Raw genomic sequence first — 22,194 nt, 5'->3', positions numbered from 1 at the left:
ATAATTGATCTCCTGGAGTACTTTAAAAACAAACTTTCTATTTATTTATGTGGCCTTCTAAGAGCAGAAACCTCATTTTCTGCTCTGCCTTTTCCCCAATTTGGCCAAAGGAACATGAAATCGTGGGGATTTATGGAGGGAGATTTGTCAGTCTTTTCTTATTTACTTCGACTGTGAGATGTAAATTGAATTTGGGGCCTTTTCTTCAAGAATACGTTATTTACTATCAAATAAGTTTATGTTAGTGGATCAGACATAGGTAAGGTATTTCTATGATAACCTTGTAAGGTGGGTTAGAGTGCTCTGGGTTCTAGAATAATGGCTTGCTTTCTTGCATGTGCAAACGTGGCTTTTGTTTCTGACTATCTCATTTGAACACCCTTGGTCTGCTGGAGAGTCAGTGTATACTTATGTAAAACTGAATAGTCTGAGGACAGCTGAACTACTTATTGCTGCCATTTTAACAGGCACAGCAGATGATCACATGATTGCCTCAGCGATTGTGATCATTGTTGATTGCGAATAGAGTGTACGAGAACCAATTAATAGTGTTGTGCCTGCTTCCTTCCTTGCTGAACTCATGTGACTTTACTCGATGGTAATTGTGGCATGCCTGAGTTTGAGGAATGATCAAAACCTAAAAGGAAAATGAGAAGATAGTGAAAACCATTTTAAAATATGAATGTGGCATATGTTAATATAAACCCATCATCCAGATTTCTTAATGGACTCGTTCAGTATTTAGATGATTCCAGGGAGACATGGAAATGGTGAGGCCGTCTGATATTACCTCAAATGCATTAAAGAGCATTCATATATGTGGAATAAAGGATTATCCAAAATAATTAAAATTCAGCTGCAGTTACAGAATGAACATACCACCTCCTATATCTCATCACTGTTATGTGTCTTTTTTTTTTTAATGGGACTTCTTTATTTAGTGATTAATCAGGGATATTCCGCGATTTGCAGTGGGGCTCCTCATTATTACTGTGAAATAACAGAATGGTTCTGTTGTCCTTAGTAATTCGTTTGACTTGGAAATGAGGAAAAGACAACACAATCTAGGGGCTGCTCAGTACTACCTTTATCTTTCTTTAATGTTTGTTATCTAAATATGGAATTTTAATTTCCTCCTTAATTATCAAGGAGTCTTTGGCTGAATGGGCATACCCCCCGCCCAGGCACCATTGTTTATTTTCACCTTACTTTTTTGAAACATGTTATTTATAAACTTGCACAGTAGCCCACAAGCATTTCTATGGGAAAAAAGAAAAAAACTCACCAATATTAAATAGCATCTTCAATGATGTTGTCTCATTTGATCCTCCCAGTAGCACTTCAAAAAAAGCTTTGTGGGAATGTGCTTTGCAAGAAGGAAACAGACTCATTGCTGAAGTTGTTACTTCCTTAGCATCCCGTGTCTAGGTGGGTAAACTGAGATTCAAACTTAGGTCTGAGTGTCAGGCCCACAGTTGTGACAAAGCAGCGCATTCTTTGATTTATCCTGAATTGGCGTAGATTTAGCCATCTCATCACCATTTCTTCTCCATTTTACCACTCGGCAAGTGATACTTAGTAGTTTTCCTACCTTTACCTTGTCATGGAAGATCAGAGATATTCAAGCTCATGTGCAGATTTATTTTCCCTAGACTTTGCAGATTCTATGGAAGTTAATTCTGTAGTAACCAAAATTCTTCTTATGCTACTATCAACGGGCATTTTCAGCCCAAGTAGAAAATCTGAAATTTGAACTAAAACTGTCCCTGCAGTGTGTGTCTACAATCCAAAGGATTCTAACAAGCTAGGGTAAAGACTTGTCATTTTGGTCAAATTCTACATTTCCAATGTAATAATAACAGTAATAATGACAGCTATACTTTACTGATTGTGAAATATAGTCTAGGCTTTCATCCACACAGAAACGTTGCTGAGTAGGTTATGATTACCCAAGTTTTTCAAATAAGAAAAAATATGGTGTGTCATAGTTAAGAAATTCACCTGAAGTCTTACAGCTAGTAAGCGGCAGCGTTAAACTAATATTTGTCCATCATTGGTCAACATTTTATATTTTCCTGGTATTAGTTATATGTAGCCTTTTCTCCCCATATTGGCCCTTGCTATTGCATTTATTGTGTTAAGATTTTTTGTTTTACCAAGGGTTATCATGGTGACAGCTGAAATGATTTTGAAATCAGTAGTAATTATTTATACAAAGAGAATTTTGAAAATTCACAATCCCTCAGCAAACATCTTGCCAAGAAATTAAGATAAAGATCTTATTCCTGCTTTTCATATGAGGGAAAAATAGAGCCTTACGCATTATAATCTACCTTTCCCCATGTGGTTCTTGCAGCACACCTTGAGAGACTTACCTCTGGATGCCAAGACAAGTATTGTTCAGAAAATGCTTTACAGGTAGTGCTGTGTCTTCCACAAATCCCACAGACTAGCAGGTTGTGGTGCCACTCACGTGGATAACTGACCCTGAGGAGAATGATGAACTTAGATTAAAACAAATGAAAATGCCTTCTGCTGTGTGGTTAATTATTAACCTCACTATGATCAATAGTCAGAGATGGGGATCTATCTATAGCTTTAGAAAAGACCCTGATTAAGCCCAAGTGTTAATTATGACAAATCTATAAATAGCCAAAGCTTATGCCAAATTGAAAATTACCTTTCAAGAATCTTGAAAAGAGAACATTGTTAGAGGTCTTATTTGATATGGCTAAAAATAATATTTTAGGTACAGAAGATACTCTTATTCAGAGGTCTTCCAAAACTTCAATTGCCCATTGCCAATTTATACATATATTTACACATTTACACAACACATATTAAGTGCATTGTTACACACACACGAAAATAGAAAGCAAAAGTTGTGAAGTAAAACATATACCTTCTGCACTTGTAATGGATTGGAAAAATTGTAAAAATCCCCTTGGAATTTTACATTACAACATGGAGTCCATTGCCTAATCCAAACTTCCGGCTCCGTAAATCAGTTCATATAGCTTATACAGAGAACTTAGCTATAATTTGGTATTTTTTGCTCTAATCTTACGATGTTAGATAAACTGTGTGTTTTCCTAGTAAAGTTACAAACAGGAGATAAGTCTCTCATTTTATACATTCCCTAAATAGTGATATAAACATAATCGGAGAAAAACATTCCTATTAATACTACGTATCACCCATACAACTTCTGTTGAATGTGTATTTTGCCCTTCACAAAGAAGTTGGACAAAAGAAAGACATTTGAATAGTATTTCTTTGCCAATTCGTATTCACCACTTCTAAATCATATTCTCTTGTTTTCTGCTGCAAAAATGTAAGCGGAGAGATACATGTAGGAAGCAAGGAAACTGCAAAAATCAGGAGGAAAGGAACAGAAAAAGAGGAGAGTGGAATGAAAACAGACAAGGCCATTTGTGAGGGATATTATCTACTGTGGGGTAGGGCAAAATGGAAGCCAATTAGGTTACCAAAAGACGCAGAACGCCCCTTCCCTTCAGCAACCCTCAGTGAGCTGAGGGCCTTTTCCCCGGCTGAGTGGGAAGCGGGTCGTGTAAACTGCCTAAAGTGCTATTGAAACCTATCTCCTGGAGGGTTCTGGAACATGTCTCTATTTGAAGAGTCTAATAATTGTGACAATGACAAATATCCCTTGCAGGACATTGAGAGGTGGTAGAAAACTGGAAATTCAGGGTTTTGTGATTCATGTGCTGCAGAATATATGCCTATTGATTTTTCTTTTCTTCTAAGAAAACATCCCTTTGATACATTCTGGCTGCAAAATTGGAAAGTGTGGCTTGTTTTGTTTTGATTTGGTTTCCCTAAAGGGAAATGATCCATGGATTCTGTTGGGGATGGAATTTCATGTGAAACGTGATGTTCCTATAAATTATCTGGCCCTTAAGGTTATTGGCATCCCTGACACATGACTGATACGTAGATTCCAAGGAGGGTTTACTCTTTGCTTTCCCCCAAGTTTCTGAAGGGCAAGAATTACCAAGGGCCAGGAAGTGGTAATAATAAACTTCACTGTATTTTTAAGGTCAATATTATTCTCATTTTTATTAAAGGAGAATAAAGCTCATGAAAATGATCCACGTATTGATGCTATTCACATCTTTATCATCATTATCATCACATTTCATGAGGGAGATATCTATCTATCTATCTATCTCTATAACCATAGATATGTGTCTCTCTGTTATTCTTAGTACTTTTTTTTTTTTCTTATTTTTTGCGGTACACGGGCCTCTCACTGTTGTGGCCTCTCCCGTTGCGGAGCACAGGCTCCGGACGTGCAGGCTCAGCGGCCATGGCTCACGGGCCCAGCTGCTCCGCGGCATTTGGGATCCTCCCGGACCGGGGCACGAACCTGTGTCCCCTGCATCGGCAGGCGGACTCTCAACCACTGCGCCACCAGGGAAGCCCCTTAGTCCTTTTGTTAATGGTTGAAAAGAGATCAACAAAAAGGGTTTTTTTTGTTTTTTAAATGCAATTTTTAATGCAGCATAAATATATTTGACAAACACTACTTTCATGTATGTGATTTCTAGCATATGAAAATCATCTTTTGTTAGCTGTTTTTAAATGTCTGTTGTCAATGTTAATTGAGATCTAAAGGAGAAAATAAACCAAAAAAAAATCTAGAAAAGTGATCTTAAAACAAGTATTCACAGCCACTTAAATCATTATCTACATGATGAATTGCACAGAAAGGAGCAGCAGCCACTAAATGTAAAGTAAGAGGTTTCTGTAATGGTTACATTTTTATAATTCCCCTTTGACACCTATCTAATTCCTAGTGTGAAATAACTTTTGACTCTTTACTGGTTAATTTGAATATATTTTGTGGTCTATATGAAGTAAAGTCTCCTAGGAATTTATAATCCAGAAAGCATTCTTGGTACTTTGAAATCTCTTTGGAGTGATGTATGGTTATTTCATCCAAGATTACACTCTTAACAGGAGAATGTTACCAAGTTAGCTGTGCCAGAGAGAGAATGAAAGCTAATTCAGTCAAGTGACAAGAAACTCGGAATAATTTCATTTCAATCTCAGGTCTTCTAAAATAAGTTTTAGAAAGACCTTGGAAAAATCATTTAATATCCTTTAACCTATTCATGAAATAGACTACAATCGTACTTAATTTACAGCATAAGAATTTTGTGAGACCCAGAAATATTGTTCATATAAATCAGGATGAAAATGAAAACTGGCTCATGTCTTATACATTAAAAAGTTAGAATTTGTTGAAAACTAAGTAGGATAATTTTTAAGTTTTTCTCCTCTGTATTACATGTGAATTTGTGGTTATAAAAGTCATAAACTTTTAGAACTGGAAAGATTTTAGAAATAATCTATTTTACAAATGAAAGAATTAAGATCAAAACAAGTAAAATGGCATGCCCAGATCCCCACAGGGTTGAAATGTATTCTAGGTAAGGTTGTTATCTTTCTGCTAATTTGTTCTTTTTAGCATTCAAATAAGATTGAAAATCATAAATCACGCATCACCATGTCTTCTCTGAGCAGTCCCCTCCCCAACCTTTATGATCCTTATGGAGTTTAACATGGCAGAAGCTTCTGTGCTCTTATGTGACAATGCCTCCCTGGCAATAATTGGTTGGTCTAGGGATGTTGATGATGATGATGGCGATGCTAAAAATAGCCATCACTTGTTCATTGCTTACCACAAGACATACATCTTTGAGGCCCTTAAGATGCATAAATTTGTTTAATCCTCACAACGCTATGGGATAGCTACTATCTTATCCACATTTTCCAAATGGACAGACTGAAATAAAGGTTAAGTACTTTATCAAAGGTCACACGTCTGGCAAGGGGCAGAGCTGTAATTCAGTGTGGCTCTAGAATCTGTGCACTATATAGAAGACACTAAGGGTAGTCACAGTACGAACTCCTTAGAGGATAGACCTCAGAGCAGTATTGCGAAAAATATGTAACATTCTGAAGTGCTAGGCATTTATTATTTTTCTTTCATTTATTTAACTAGTGTTCATGACCACCTCCTCTGTGCCAGGTTCTAGGCTCTGAGGCTTACAAGTAGGGAACAAAAAATAAACATGGGTCCCATCCTGAGAGGACTTACATTCTCATGGAGAGAAGCAGAAGGTAAAGAAACAAACAAGTCAGTACACAATAGTTGTAAGTGCTCTGAAGGAAAGTGTGGTGTGCAGTGCCACAGAGCTGATCTTTGGGACGAAACATGGAGGTTGAAGCTTGAATGGTGAGACAAACCAGCCACGTGAAGATTCAGGGCGGAGTGTTCTTAGCCTATGGCAAAGGCACATGGCAGAAAGGCACTTGTTGCACTGGAGGGACAGAAAGCAAGCCTCTGTAGCTGTGGATAAATGAGCTAGCTGGAAGGAGAGTCAGGCGAGTGAGTATGGAGAGGTCAGCTGGACTAACAAATTTGGATTTTATTGAAAGTCACTGGAAGGTTTGAAGTAGGGAGCAATGTGATTTGATTTATGTTCTAAAACAGAGATGGGCAAACATTTTCCAAAGGGCCAGATAGGAGATAGTTCAGGCTTTGTGGATTCTGTTGTGTGTACTCTATCCTACTATACTCAGTTCTGCAGGTATGGTGCTAAAGCAGCCATAGGTGATATGTATACACATGGGTAAGTCTGGGTTCCAGTAACACTTTAGGTACAAAGTAGTTTGCTGACTTGTCTTCTAAAAGATCATCCTGGCTGCTCCATAGGTCTGATGAAGACCTGATAATTATAAAGAATCAGAATCCCCTATGTAGTTCAGGCAGGCACATTCTCAGTGCTGGGTCATGTTCAAAGAAATGCCAATCCTTTTTCAAAACATCCTTGTAAAGCAATTGTAAATCTTTGCAGCAGTGCCTCAAAAAATGCCAACGAAGAGTTCCATTCATAATAATTAAGCCCTCCTAAAATCCTTGTGCATCATTGTTTTTCACAGAGCTGTCACCTAGATTTTTCTTCCTCTCGCCAAACTTCTCTAAACTCCCCAAATCCAGTCCACACTGACTCTGATATTTTCTCAAATCAATTCTTCAAAATCGATTATTTGCTTTTGTGCCAACAGTTTTCAGTGTTCACTGACTCCACCACTTTTAAAATTATCCATAATCCTCAACATTACTTTTTCTCCTTCCATATTTTAATTTAGATTGACTATAAGTCTAATTATTCCCTTGCAAACAACCTTAACTTCCTTGCCTCTCTTTGCCAATATGATTTTTACTAGCAAAATCCCAAACTTGGTTAATCCCAACTATTTGTATACTAAAAGTTGCTAGAAATGACACACAAGCCAGCTCCCTGAGCTCAGCCTAAATCCATGACCACAAATATTATCTGACGATCTATGCACCCCTCATCCTATAGCACCTTTCTGTGTAGTTTGCTTGTTTACACTTTGAAACAGCAATTCTATGCCTTTTCCTCTCTCTGCTACCTCCAATATCCCCCCATAGTTTAAATTATCAGATAATGACATTGTCACATATTTTATTGAGAAAATAGAAGTTCTCAGAAGAAAATATTCTCTTTTTTCCACCGTCGAGTCCATTTAAACACTTCCATCTCCGCACACACGCTCTACCTTCCTTCTCTCCTGTGATAGTGGCTGAGGGCTCCAGCCCCGTCAAAGGCAGCTCCTTTACTGGTGCTCTGGATATCATCCTTCTCTACTTCTTGGAATTTTACCCACATATAACTACCACCACACACCTTTTTTGGGCATTTCAGTTTCACATTCTTTTCTGGATTATTATCATCAACTTTCATGGCTTAAGAAAACCATCCTTTGAGCACACTGACCTGTAACTACTGTTCTATTTCTCCTGTTCTTCATTCCACATTTTCTTTACAATCCACTCCATCTGGGCTTCTATTACCATCAATCCACTGAAACTACACCTGTCCAGGTCACCAAGGACCTTCATGTTGTATAACCCAATGGTCACTTCTCTGACACTGTCAGATTTTCTCAGAAGAATTTGACATCATTCATCATTCCCTTCTTGAAAAGACTCTCCACAACATCACAATTCCATGGTTTCCTTTTTCTTCACTGATACCTGTGTTCTTCAGCATCTAAACTGTCATCTTTTACTTCTGTGTTTGGCACCTTAATGTGTGAGTCTCAGACTTTACTGCTAGGCCCCCTACATGTCTGTATCCAAAACCTCTCCCTAGGATATTTCATTCAACATCGAGGCTTTTAGTATCATTTATATGCTCATGACTCTGACATCTATATCTTCAGCTTGACCACTCCAGACTCATGTGATCACCTGCCTATTTGACATTGCCACCTAGATGTCTAATAGAGAGCTCAAATTTATCATGGCCAAAAGGAAACTCTTATTGATTCTTTTTTTTTTTTTGTGGTATGCAGGCCTCTCACCGTCGTGGCCTCTCCCATTGCGGAGCACAGGCTCCGAATGTGCAGGCTCAGTGGCCATGGCTCACGGGCCCAGCCGCTCCGCAGCATGTGGGATCTTCCCGGACCGGGGCATGAACCCGTGTCCCCTGCATTGGCAGGTGGACTCTCAACCACTGCGCCACCAGGGAAGCCCGTTATTGATTCTTTTATCCCCAAATTTATTTCTCCTCCTATCTTTTTATCCATCCAGTTGCTCAAGGCTAAAACCTAGAAACTATCCTTGATACTTCTTTTACTCTCAGTTTCCATATCCAATACAATACTGAGTTTTGTCAATTTTATCTCCAAAATTATCTGGTATCGATCCACTTTTCTTTTCACCTTTATTGTGATCTTCATATTTCTCATCACCATAATCACAGCACTGAATGCAAAAACTTCCTAATTGGTGTTCCTGTTTCTATTTTTGCCCCAATTAATAATTAAAAAAAAAAGATACCATGATTTTTCAGTAACCTAAAGCAGATCACATTTTATTCCTGATCAAAATCTTTCAATGGCTTCTATTTAGATTCAAATAAACAAATTGAGATTCTTCATCATAAGAAGGTCCCTGTTTTCTCTCCATCTTCATCTCTGTTTTTCCCTTTCTTACCCACCACATTCTAGCCAACAGGTACTGACTGTCTTGTACCGTTGTCTTATTGCGTTCTTGCCGAGGCCTCTTCATGCTACCCAATCTAAAATAATTCATTCCTAGGCAATTTTTAGCATTATTACTTTGCATTACTTTTCTAGAAATCGTTGATCATACCTGAAATTATTTTGTTTGAACAAGTGCACAAGAGGAGGGGCTGCATCTGTTTAGTTTAACCACTTTATCCTAGCACCTAGAACTGTCTAGCACAAAGTACGGGCTCAGTAAATATTTGTTCAGTATATGATCCCTTACTCTCTTCAACTCTTCAACACTGTGATTCTTATCTTTATCTTTAACCTGAACAATAAAGGCCCAGGAATTGGTCAGGCAGAGACCAAATTCTCCTCTATAGGCAGAAGATAAGCATAGCCCATGATTACATTAATATTGCACATCAGTAATTAATAATAAATCCACTTTTACTGTTTTCTGATGTGCTTTTGTGTATCATCTAACTTAACCTTCCAACCACCTTGGAATGTGTATTATTATAATGGAAAACTGTTTTTTGCCTCTCTGTTATCTCCTCCTTAAGGGAGCACCCTTTCCTTATTCTGCAGTAATTCTGCAGAAACCTTGTGGTTGGGTGGAATTGATCTTGCCCCGTGGACCAAATGCTGGCTGGACCCATGGCCTGGATGATCATAATTATTTTTCTTCCTGAAACTACAATTGGTTCAGGGCTGGTCACAATGATCCAAGCGTGACTAGTTGTTCTGCCCTAGGAAAGTTGCTATTTTTTTCTGTGTGATTTCCAGAATTATATAAGTCCTCTCAGCTCATGGTACCAAAAAGAAAGAAAGAAAGAAAAAGAAAAAAATGAGCTAGCAACTTTCCCACCATGTGTATAGGCCCTGGCACCTGGCTGGGAATGAAGCCAACCTCAAGAAAACAGTCACAAGTGATAGAGAGGGAGAAAAAGAACCATTGTTTGAGCACATGGATACCACTTGAGTAAGTTAGCACTTAGCATTCTTAACACTTTTTGGTAACCTGGGGTAATAAATTCTTTTCTGCACTGAAACTAACTTGAATTGCTTTCTAAAACTTGCATCCTATAAAATCTGAACTAATTGAATTATTTTTCTCATTTTACAATGGGATGGAGTTCAGAGAGAAATTAAGAAATTTGCCAGAAAGAAAAACTTTTGAGTAAAAGCCTCTCTGACTTCAGATGCTGTGCTCTTACTCATTATACTGTATGTCAGTACATGAGTACAGGGGGGTGGAGTCAAGATGGCAGACTAGGAGGACGTGGAGTTCGTGTCTCTTCACAACTAGGGCACCTACCAGGCACCCGTGGGGGACACCACAGACACCTAAGGGGACGGGAGGAACCCCCAGCGAACGGGTAGGATGTGGGGCATGGGGGATGAAGGGGGAGGAGAAAGGGAGGCAGGATGGGACTGGCGCCCTTGAGGGGCAGCTGGGGGAGGGGAAGGGATCTCATGCCCGAAGCGGGGAATTGGGGAACCACTGGGAGGGCAGAGGATCAAAAGGGAGTGTGGGGCTTCCCTGGTGGCGCAGTGGTTGAGAGTCTGCCTGCCCACGCACGCAGGGGACACAGGTTCGTGCCCCGGTCCAGGAGGATCCCACATGCTGCAGAGCGGCTGGGCCCGTGAGCCATGGGCGCTGAGCCTGCGCATCTGGAGCCTGTGATCTGCAATAGGAGAGGCCACAGCAGTGAGAGGCCCGCGTACCGCAAAAAAAAAAAAAAAAAAAAAAAAAGGAGTGTGGCTAGGTTTCCCCTGCCCACTTGGGGAAACTCCTCCCCCCCCAGGGACCTGCTGAGATCTCAGGCCAGATCCTCTGCCCACCGAGGCCCCCTCCAGCCACAGGGGTCCTGAGGGAGTAGCAGGGAGGGAAGGGGGAGCAAAAGTAAAGGCCGGACCTCGGACCGGCACCCCTGAGGGGTGGCTGGGGGAGGGGAGGAGTTCCTACACCCAGCGGGACCCACCCACGGTTAGGGGTCCAGCAGCGACGGGGAGACCCTGGGGGAGACAGTAGGAGAGGGGCGCAAAGGAATGGAAGGGGACGGGGCCAGTGCTTTCCCTGTCTACTTAGGTACCGGGAAGCCTGTTGGGCTCATGGGCCTAATCCTCTGCCCTCAGAGCCTCCCTCCTGCCCTGCAGAGCCCAAGCCCCTCCCCTACACCCCCACGCAGGGCCCTAAGTCTACACTCGGAGACCCCCTCCAGCGCACTGGGCCTAAACCCCACCCACACACCCTCACTCAGGGCCCTACCTTCAAACTAGGAGAACTCCACATTCCAGAGGCCCTCCTTTCCACGTGCTGCCTCTCCCCTTCTGAGCAGGTCCTAAGCAGAGGGCCTACCCCATCTTGAATGTTGCCCCGCCTATGCCCCCCCCTGCATGCTCAAACGTCACCCCCCACCTGCCTAGGTCCCACCCCACCCTAAACCCAGCCCCTGCCTAAACTCCACCCCCACCTAAACTCCGCCCCCATAGCCAAGACTTTTTTTTTGCCCCTCTTTTAGATTGGGGTTCTGTTTTACCTTGTTGATTCATTGTTGTTGATTCTTTTAGATTTTTATTTTTTCCTAATAAATCTTTTATTTCTCTAATTTTATTTTATTCTTTATACTTTGTTATTGTTCACTCCTTTTGGCTTGTCCCCACCCCCATTTTTTCCTTTCTTTTTTCTGTTGTGGTTTTATTTTACCTTGTTGCAGTTGTTTCAATTATAGCTTTATTTTCCTAATATAGTTTTGATCTTTCTAATTTTATTTTGTTTTTTATTCTTTGATATTGCACTGCTTCTTTTTTTCTTGTTTTTTAACCACACCCCGAGGCTTGCAGGATCTTGATTCCCAGGCCAGAGGTCGGGCCTGAGCTCCTGAGGTGAGAGCTCCGAGTCCCAACCACTGGACTAACAGAGAACCTCAGACCCCAGGGAATATCAATTGGAGTGAGGCCTCCCAGAGGTCCTCATCTCAGCACCAAGACCCAGTTCTATCCAACTGCCTGCAAACTCCAGTGCTGGACGTCTCAGGCCAAAAAACCAGTAAGACAGGAATACAGCACCACCCATCAAAAAAAAACAACAACAAAGAAATGACAAAAAAATATGTTACAGATGAAGGAGCAAGGTAAAAACCTACAAGACCAAATAAATGAAGATGAAATAGGGAACCTACCTGAAAAAAATTCAGAGTAATGATTGTAAAGATGATCCAAAACTGTGGAAATAGAATGGAGAAAATACAAGAAACATTTAACAAGGACCTAGAAGAACTAAAGAGCAAACAAACAATGATGAGCAACACAATAAATGAAATTAAAAATTCTCTAGAAGGAATCAACAGCAGAATAACTGAGGCAGAAGAACAGATAAGTGACCTGGAAGATTAAAGAGTGGAAATAACTACCGCAGAGCATAATAAAGAAAAGAGAATGAAAAGAATTGAGGACAGTCTCAGAGACCTCTGGGACAGCATTAAATGCACCAACATTCTAATTATATGGGTCCCAGAAGAAGAAGAGAAAAAGAAACGGTCTGAGAAAATATTTCAAGAGATTATAGTCGAAAACTTCCCTAACATGGGAAAGGAAATAGTCAAGTCCAGGAAGGACAGAGAGTACCATACAGGATAAACCCAAAGAGAAACATGCCAAGACACATATCAATCAAACTATCAAAAATTAAATACAAAGAAAAAATATTAAAAGCAACAAGGGAAAAGCAAATAACATACAAGGGAATCCCCATAAGGTTAAGAGCTGATCTTTCAGCAGAAACTCTGCAAGCCAGAAGGGAGTGGCAGGAGATATTTAAAGCGTTGAAAGGGAAAAACCTACAACCAAGATTACTCTACTCAACAAGGATCTCATTCAGATTCGACAGAGAAACTTAAATCTCTACAGACAAGAAAAAGCTAAGAGAATTCAGCACCACCAAACCAGCTTTACAACAAATGCTAAAGGAACTTCTCTAGGCAGGAAACACAAGAGAAGGAAAAGACCTACAATAACAAACCCAAAACAATTAAGAAAATGGTAATAAGAACATACGTATCGATAACTAACAAATGTAAATGGATTAAAGACTCCAACCAAACGACATAAACTGGCTGAATGGAGACAGAGACAAGACCCATATATATGTCTACAAGAGACCCACTTCAGACCTAGGGACACATAGAGACTGAAAGTGAGGGATGGAAAAAGATGTTCCATGCAAATGGAAATCAAAAGAAAGCGAGAGAAGCAATTCTCATTTAAGCCAAAATAGACTTAAAAATAAAGACTATTACAAGAGACAAAGAAGGCCCCTACATAATAATCAAGGGATCAATCCAAGAAGAACATATAACAATTGTAAATATTTATGCACCCAGCATATGGAGCACCTTAATACATAAGGTAACTGCTAACAGCCATAAAAGGGAAAATCAACAGTAACACAGTCATAGTGGGGGATTTTAACACCCCACTTTCACCAATGGACAGATCATCCAAAGTGAAAATAAATAAGGAAACACAAGCTTTAAATGACACATTAAACAAGGTGGACTTAATTGATATTTATAGGACATTCCATCCAAAAACAACAGAATACACTTTCTTCTCAAGTGCCCATGGAACGTTCTCCAGGATAGACCATATCTTGGGTCACAAATCAAGCTTGGTAAATTTAAGAAAATTGAAATTGTATCAAGTATCTTTTCCAACCACAAGGCTATGAGACTAGATATCAATTACAGGAAAAAATCTGTAAAAAAATACAAATACATGGAGGCTAAACAATACACTACTTAATAACCAAGAGATCACTGAAGAAATCAAAGAGGAAATAAAGAAATACCTAGAAACACATGACAATGAAAACACAATGACCCAAAACCTATGGGATGCAGCAAAAGCAGTTCTAAGAGGGAAGTTTATAGCAATACAATCCTACTTCAAGAAACAAGAAACATCTCAAATAAACAAGCAGACCTTACACCTAAAGCAATTAGAGAAAGAAGAACAAAAAAAAAAAACCCAGCGTTAGCAGAGGGAAAGAAATCATAAAGATCAAATCAGAAATAAATGAAAAAGAAATGAAGGAAACAATAGCAAAGATCAGTAAAACTAAAAGCTGGTTCTTTGAGAAGATAAAGTTGATAAACCATTAGCCAGACTCATCACAAAAAAAAGGGAGAAGACTCAAATCAATAGAATTAGAAATGAAAAAGTAGAAGTAACAACCGACACTGCATAAATACAAAGGATCATGAGAGATTACTACAGGCAACTATATGCCAATAAAATGGACAAGCTGGGAGAAATGGAAATACTTAGAAAAGCACAACCTTCCAAGACTGAACCAGGAAGAAATAGAAAATATAAACAGGCCAATCACAAGCAATGAAATTGAGACTGTGATTAAAAATCTTCCAAAAAACAAAAGCCCAGGACCAGATGGCTTCACAGGCAAATGCTATCAAACATTTAGAGAAGAGCTAACACCCATCCTTCTCAAACTCTTCCAAAATATAGCAGAGGGAAGAGCACTCCCAAACTCATTCTACGAGGCCACCATCACCCTGATACCAAAACCAGACAAAGATGTCACAAAGAAAGAAAACTACAGGCCAATATCACTGATGAACATAGATGCAAAAATCCTCAACAAAATACTAGCAAACAGGATCCAACAGCACATTAAAAAGATCATACACCATGATCAAGTGGGGTTTATTCCAGGAATGCAAGGATTCTTCAATATATGCAAATCAATCCATGTGATACACCATATTAACAAACTGAAGGAGAAAAACCATATGATCATCTCAATAGATGCAGAAAAAGCTTTCGACAAAATTCAACACACATTTATGATAAAAACCCTCCAGAAAGTAGGCATAGAGGGAACTTACCTCAACATAATAAAGGCCATATATGACAAACCCACAGCCAACATCATTCTGAATGGTGAAAAACTGAGATCAGGAACAAGACAATGTTGTCCACTCTCACCACTATTTTTCAACATAGTTCTGGAAGTTTTAGCCACAGCAATCAGAGAAGAAAAAGAAATAAAAGGAACCCAAAGTGGAAAAGAAGAAGTAAAGATGTCACTGTTTGCAGATGACATGATACTATACATGGACAATCCAAACATACTACCAGAAAACTACTAGAGCTAATCAATGAATTTGGTAAAGTAGCAGGATACAAAATTAATGCACAAAAATCTCTTGCATTCCTATACACTAAAGATGAAAGAGAAATTAAGGAAACACTCCCATTTACCATTGCAACAAAAAGAATAAAATACCTAGGAATAAACCCACCTAAGGAGACAAAAGATCTGAATACAGAAAACTATGACACTGATGAAAGAAATTAAAGATGATACAAACAGATAGAGAGATATACCATGTCCTTGGATTGGAAGAATCAACATTGTGAAAATGACTATACTACCAAAAGCAATCTATAGATTCAATGCAATCCCTATCAAACTACCAATGGCAATTTTCACAGAACTAGAACAAAAAATTGCACAATTTGTATGGGAACACAAAAGACCCTGAATAGCCAAAGCAATCTTGAGAAAGAAAAATGGAGCTGGAGGAATCAGGCTCCCAGACTTCAGACTATACTACAGAGCTACAGTAATCAGGACAGTATGGTACTGACACGAAAACAGAAATATAGATCAATGGAACAGGATAGAAGGCCCAGAGATAAAGCCACGCACATATGGTCACCTTATTTTTGATAAAGGAGGCAAGAATATACAATGGAGAAAAGACAGCCTCTTCAGTAAGTGGTGCTGGGAAAACTGGACAGCTACATGTAAAAGAATGAAATTAGAACACTCCCTAACACCATACACAAAAATAAACTCAAAATGGTTTAAAGACCAAAATGTAAGCCAGTCACTATAAAATTCTTAGAGGAAAACATAGGCAGAACACTCTATGACATAAATCACAGCAAGATCCTTTTTGACACACCTCCTAGAAAATGGAAATAAAACCAAAAATAAACAAATGGGACCTAATGAAACTTAAAAACTTTTGCACAACAAAGGAAACCATAAACAAGATGAAAAGACAGCCCTCAGAATGGGAGAAAATATTTGCAAATGAAGCAACTGACAAAGGATTAATCTCCAAAATTTACAAGCAGCTCAATATCAATAAAACAAACAACCCAATCCAAAAATGGGCAGAAGACCTAAATAGACATTTCTCCAAAGAAGATATACAGATTGCCAACAAACAGTTGAAAGGATGCTCAACATCACTAATCATTAGAGAAATGCAAATCAAAACTACAATGAGGTATCACCTCACACCAGTCAGAATGGCCATCATCAAAAAATCTACAAACAATAAATGCTGGAGAGGGTGTGGAGAAAAGGGAACCCTCTTGCACTGTTGGTTGGAATGTAAATTGATACAGCCACTATGGAGAACAGCATGGAGGTTCCTTAAAAAACTAAAAACAGAACTACCATACGACCTACCATACTGGGCATATACCCTGAGAATACCGTAATTCAAAAAGAGTCATGTACCACAATGTTCACTGAAGCTCTGTTTACAATAGACAGGACATGGAAGCAACCTAAGTTTCCATCGACAGATGAATGGTTAAAGCAGATGTGGCACGTATATACAATGGAATATTACTCAGCCATAAAAAGAAGTGAAATTGAGTTATTTGTAGTGAGGTGGATGGATCTGGAGTCTGTCATACAGAGTGAAGTAAGTCAGAAAGAGGAAAACAAATACCATAAGCTAACACATATATATATATATGGATTCTAAAAAAAAATGGTTCTGATGAACCTAAGGGCAGGTCAGGAATAAAGACACAGACGTAGAGAATGGACTTGAGGACACGGGGAGGGGGAAGTGTAAGCTGGGATGAAATGAGAGAGTAACATTGACATATATACACTACCAAATGTAAAATAGATATCTAGTGGGAAGCAGCTGCACAGCACAGGGAGATCAGCTTGGTGCTCTGTGACCACCTATAGGGGTGGGATAGGGAGGCTGGGAGGAAGATGCAAGAGGGAGGGGATATGGAGATATATGTACATGTATAGCTGATTCACTTTGTTATACAGCAGAAACTAACACAACATTGTGAATCAGTTATACTCCAATAAAGATGTTAAATAAATCAGTACACTCAGGAAATCTTCATGGATTACACCCTGAAATTTTATCTTCATGAAATACTCCTTCAAAATTCTTTTCTAATGTTAGATAGAATAGATCTGATATGGGCTAGCATTACAATTGTTTTGGTGATTTTTGGAATTTTTTCTCTACTTTAAGTCAAATTTTTGTATGTCTTTTTTTTTACTTTTGTGTATATCCAAGTTTCCACACAGGAAAAAACATATTACATTAGCATAATCCTTGGAATTTTATATTTGATTTTTATTCTGGTTTTCTCAAAACTCATTATTTAGTAACTGGAATGAAGCTCAACTAAGTGGTGGAATTGAAAGCAATTGAAAATTATGTAGAATTATATAGATGTCAAGAGAAAGGTTCATAACATTTAGAAATTGATATAATTGAAGTAAATGTGTAAAATTGATTACTTTACCAAGTGAGTGTACCATCTTTTAGGAAAATGTAAAAAATTATCCTCTCCTATATTGGTTGCATTTCGAATTACACAGAACTAACATGAAAGGCTAATGGACTAATAGGCAGAAAAAATGAAAGATACATTCTCATTTCACACTAATGGTAAGTATTTCAGAATGCACACATAAGCAAACTCCACATTAGCAAATGCAGGAATGAGAATGAACAAACTAAATTATTCTTTGACTTATAGGAAAGGTTGATACAATTCAAAGGTTATGAGAACCGAATTGCAGCGCATTAGCAGCCTCATCATATATCATTTTGTTTTTTATAGATGGTTATACTGTCCTTTCCATTAATGAAATCAGAAAATGTAATCATATTAGATTCTTCCTTCTTTTCAGTTCACCTTCCCTGTCATTACCATTTCAACTTAGCCCTTCTGTCTTACTGATTCCTTTTGTTCAGCTTTATTGAGATATAATTGACAAAATGTAAGATATTTGAAGTGTACTATGTGTTGATTTGATACACATTGTGAAAGGATTTCCCGCATCGAGTTAATTAACACAAACATCACCTCACTTATTTACCCTGTCCCTTCTTTTTTGGTGAGGACATTTAATTTCCACCCTCTTAGAAAATTTCAGTCATACAATAGAGTGTTATCAACAGTAGTTATCATATTCTATATATTAGATCCTCAGACCCATTTCATCTTATAATTGAAAGTTTGCAGCCTTTTACCAACCTATCCCTATTTCCCTCACCCCCTATTGAGTCTTAACTAGCCACTCCCCTTTGTTCTGCATCTCCTGCTTGCTCCATCACTGTCTCATCTTCTTATTAGGCTTTAATAGGCTCTATTACAGTCCAGCCTCCATATAGCTAAGTGATTATGTAAAAGCACAGAATTGACCATGTCATGGTTTTGTTTAATACTCTTGAAATTCCTATTACTTGAAACAAAGTTTAAAACTAGGGTCATCCAAAAGTATCTTTTTCTTAGGCACCTTATTTGTAGAAGGAATACAAAGTGGAATAAGATGTGAGCCTTCCCCTAAAGGAATATGAATACAGATATGTGACTGGGGAGGTGGGGAGTCAGCCCAAAACAGATCATTTCAATATAACATGGAAAGTGTACTATAGAGGGAACCCAGAGTGTCATGGAGCTCGGTGGAGCCTGACTTAGCATAGCCTAGATTTTCAGGAAGGTTTCCTGGTGGGATGACGCCTGAGTTGAGGCTTAATAAGTCATCCAGGCTCAGAAGGAAGGGAAACATAGATGATTATCCAGACAAACATAGGAGCAGGAGAAAATGTATGAAACCGTGTAACATGGCATTTCTCTATAACTGCAAACAGTTCATAATTATGAAAACATAAACTATGAGGTAGGAAGTAGAGGTTCAGAAGGATAGAAAAGGAGGTAAAAATGAGCTATCATGAATATCACATGCAATTTACAGCCATTCAATAACCGTTCATTGAGTGGTTATTCAATGTATGCCAGACACTGTGCTGTGGATACAGCTCTCTTGAAGCTCACACTCTACATGTCAAAGAGTCAAAAAAAAAAAATGAGTGTAAGCTCTGATGAGTGCTATGCAGGTAAACACACATTGCTGATATAAAAAGTGAGAGGATGGACATACTTGAAATGTGATGGCCAGGAATGGCCTTTCTGATCAGGTCTCATTTAAATGTGAGAAGAAACTAACACACACATAGTTGGGGAAACGAGTCCCATTGCAAAGGACCTGAGGTAGGAAAGAAAGAGCTTGGCTTCTTTGAAGAACTGAAAAAATACGAACATGGCTATAGCAAGCAAGGGTGGCAGGGTGACTAAAAATGAGATTGATGAGATAGGGAGGAACCTCTCTTGCAAGGTACTGTAGGTCTTGGTGACTTATATGAATTTCATAATTACAATGGGAAAACTTTGGATAGTCTTAAACAAGCAAGAATATAGCATGAAGTGGAGTTTGGCTGTATCTCTGAGTAATGGGGAACCAGTAAAAGATTTTAACTAGGGAAACTTATAATCATGTTTAAGATGACTCATTGTAGTGGTTGGAAGAAGAGTTGAATAACTGTGAAATATGACTGGGGGAAAGATATTAATTAGAAGGGTATAGTAGTTGCACAAGCAACAGATGATGAGGCTGGTATTTGTACAGAGGAAAGAAAAAAATTAGGAAATATTTAGGAATAAAATCACCAGAATTTTGTGAGGGAGGGTGTCATAGTGGAGATGAAGTAGTCTAGCATAATGTAAGGTTTTCTCATGATGTGAATATTAGTGACAGTTGATATTAGAGAATACAAGCAATAGGGAAGGTTTGGAGGAGATCTTTCCATTATTTCTTGGGCTTTTTTTGAGTTTGAGATATTTTGTGGGATATGTACAGATGGAAGTTTGTGTAGAGAAATCTGAAATGCAGGAAGACCAAGCCAGAGAGACAGATTTCAGACTCATTATATATACATATAAAATAAACCACAAATGAATATGAAATTACTCATGAACAGTGTATCGAATGAGAAGAAAAGTGGAACAAGGGCTGAATCCTGAAGAACGTCAACATTAAATGGCGGACAGAGGAGTATCCTACTTTTGAGACTGGGAATGAATGGTTAAAAAAAAAAAGTAAGTGAACTCGAGTGATGACAAGACACTAGAAAGTATAGAGTACATGTGTGACACTAACAAATGCAGCAGAAGACCCCACAGATAATTTTAAGACATCCCCTAGAGTTGGCAACAACAGGGTCAGTGATGATGTTTGTCTTAACACAGGAGGTATACCAGTGGAGCAGAATCTCAGTTGCGGTGGAATTAGGAGTAAAGCAACTATACTGATCAATCTTCATGAAGTGAAGGGTAAGAAAGAGAGGGCATGGTGGCTGGTGAGGATCACTCAAATGTTTCTTTTTTTAATTATGTAAGATATTTGAGGCTATTCAAACACTAAAGAGAAAACACAGGAAAAAAGGAGAGATTGATGATAAAGGAAATAATTCACTAAGCATGATCCTAGAGAAGAAGCAAAGGGTTGAGATCAAGGTTTCTAGGTAGGATGGCAAAGAACGTTGATCTGGAGGTAGAAGTTAATCATAGATTTGCATTGAAGGGCTAGCAGTCCAAACTCCTCAACGTGGAAGCCAAGAATATTTACAAGCTGTCCCCCGTCTACCTTAAAGTATCACTTTCTACCACTCTGTCTTCTGAAAATTTTCACCCCTTTCTTTATCGGCACAATCTGCTTTAACCACCAGAGAACTAAGTTTCCAGAAAATATCATGCCCTTTTATACTTTCATTATGCTGTGTTCTTTACCTTGTTTTCACCTAACTGCCCCCACCCCTATTTCTACACTTACCCCAGCTCTGCCTAATGCCCATTTCCTTCCCACCCAAAGGTCACGTGGAGAAATATCCTGATCATGCTTCAGATCTCATAAAAATTTCCCTCAAATTGCTCATCTAGATGCATATGGAAAACCAATACTTCCTTTCCTACATTCCCAAAGATCTGCAGACTGTTCTTTCTCATGTTGCATACCTGGCTAAAATGGGATTTCCATGAGGCCAAGAATTATTCTTTCTTTATCTCTGAACTCTTGATGCCTAGTACAATCCCTGGAACATAGTACTCTTGACATTTTGTTGAATAACTGAATGAATATCTGCAGCACCCACGTTAAGGATGGAAGCCTCGATGTCTCCTCGTAAATTTATTCCTCTAATTATTTAGATGTATTCTACAGCTTGGAAACTCTAAAGCACTCTTAGTAATATTCAGGTCCCCCCTTGGAATTCTTCTCGATGGATGCTCATCTTTTGCATCTTCTCATATTACTTCATGACTTTGAGTTGAATGACAGCCATGTGTGTGTAGTTAATAAAGTATACAGATAGTTCGTGTCATTATCTTTCAGCCTACAGATCAGGATGAATAATCGTTACGTTTACTATGTTTGGTTGCATATCTTTCTTCAAATGACTCTTTCCCCAAAAATTAATTATATATCTCACTGCTCCATTCATTCAACAAACATTTATTGCCAGGCATACAGATACCAATAAGACTAGAACTTCCTTGTTATACATTAAATGCTCAGACATTATTCATCTTATAGATGAAAGTTTCTACCCTTTTCCAACCTCCTCCTATTTTCCCCACCCCCGCTTCCATGGCAACCAGTTTTCTACCGTCCGTTTTTATGTTTGACTTTTTTCTTAGATTCCATATATAAGGGATCCCATGCAGTATTTGTCTTTCTCTATCTGGCTTATTTCACTTAACATAATGCCCTCAGGGTCCATCCATGTTGTCACAAATGGCAGGATTTCCTTCTTTCTCATGGCTGAATAATATTCTGTTGTATGTATAGACCACATCTTCTTTGTCCATTCATCCGTTGATGGACACATGGTGACTATAGCTGATAACACTCTATTGTGTAATTAAAAGGAGCATGCAGTCCAGAAGACAGTGCTAGGAAAGAATGTTGAA

The sequence above is a fragment of the Monodon monoceros genome, unplaced genomic scaffold, assembly GCF_005190385.1.
Source record: "Monodon monoceros isolate NGI ecotype Baffin Bay Population unplaced genomic scaffold, NGI_Narwhal_1 Super_Scaffold_17, whole genome shotgun sequence".
Taxonomy (NCBI): Eukaryota; Metazoa; Chordata; class Mammalia; order Artiodactyla; family Monodontidae; genus Monodon; species Monodon monoceros.
This window is presented reverse-complemented; position numbering follows the sequence as displayed.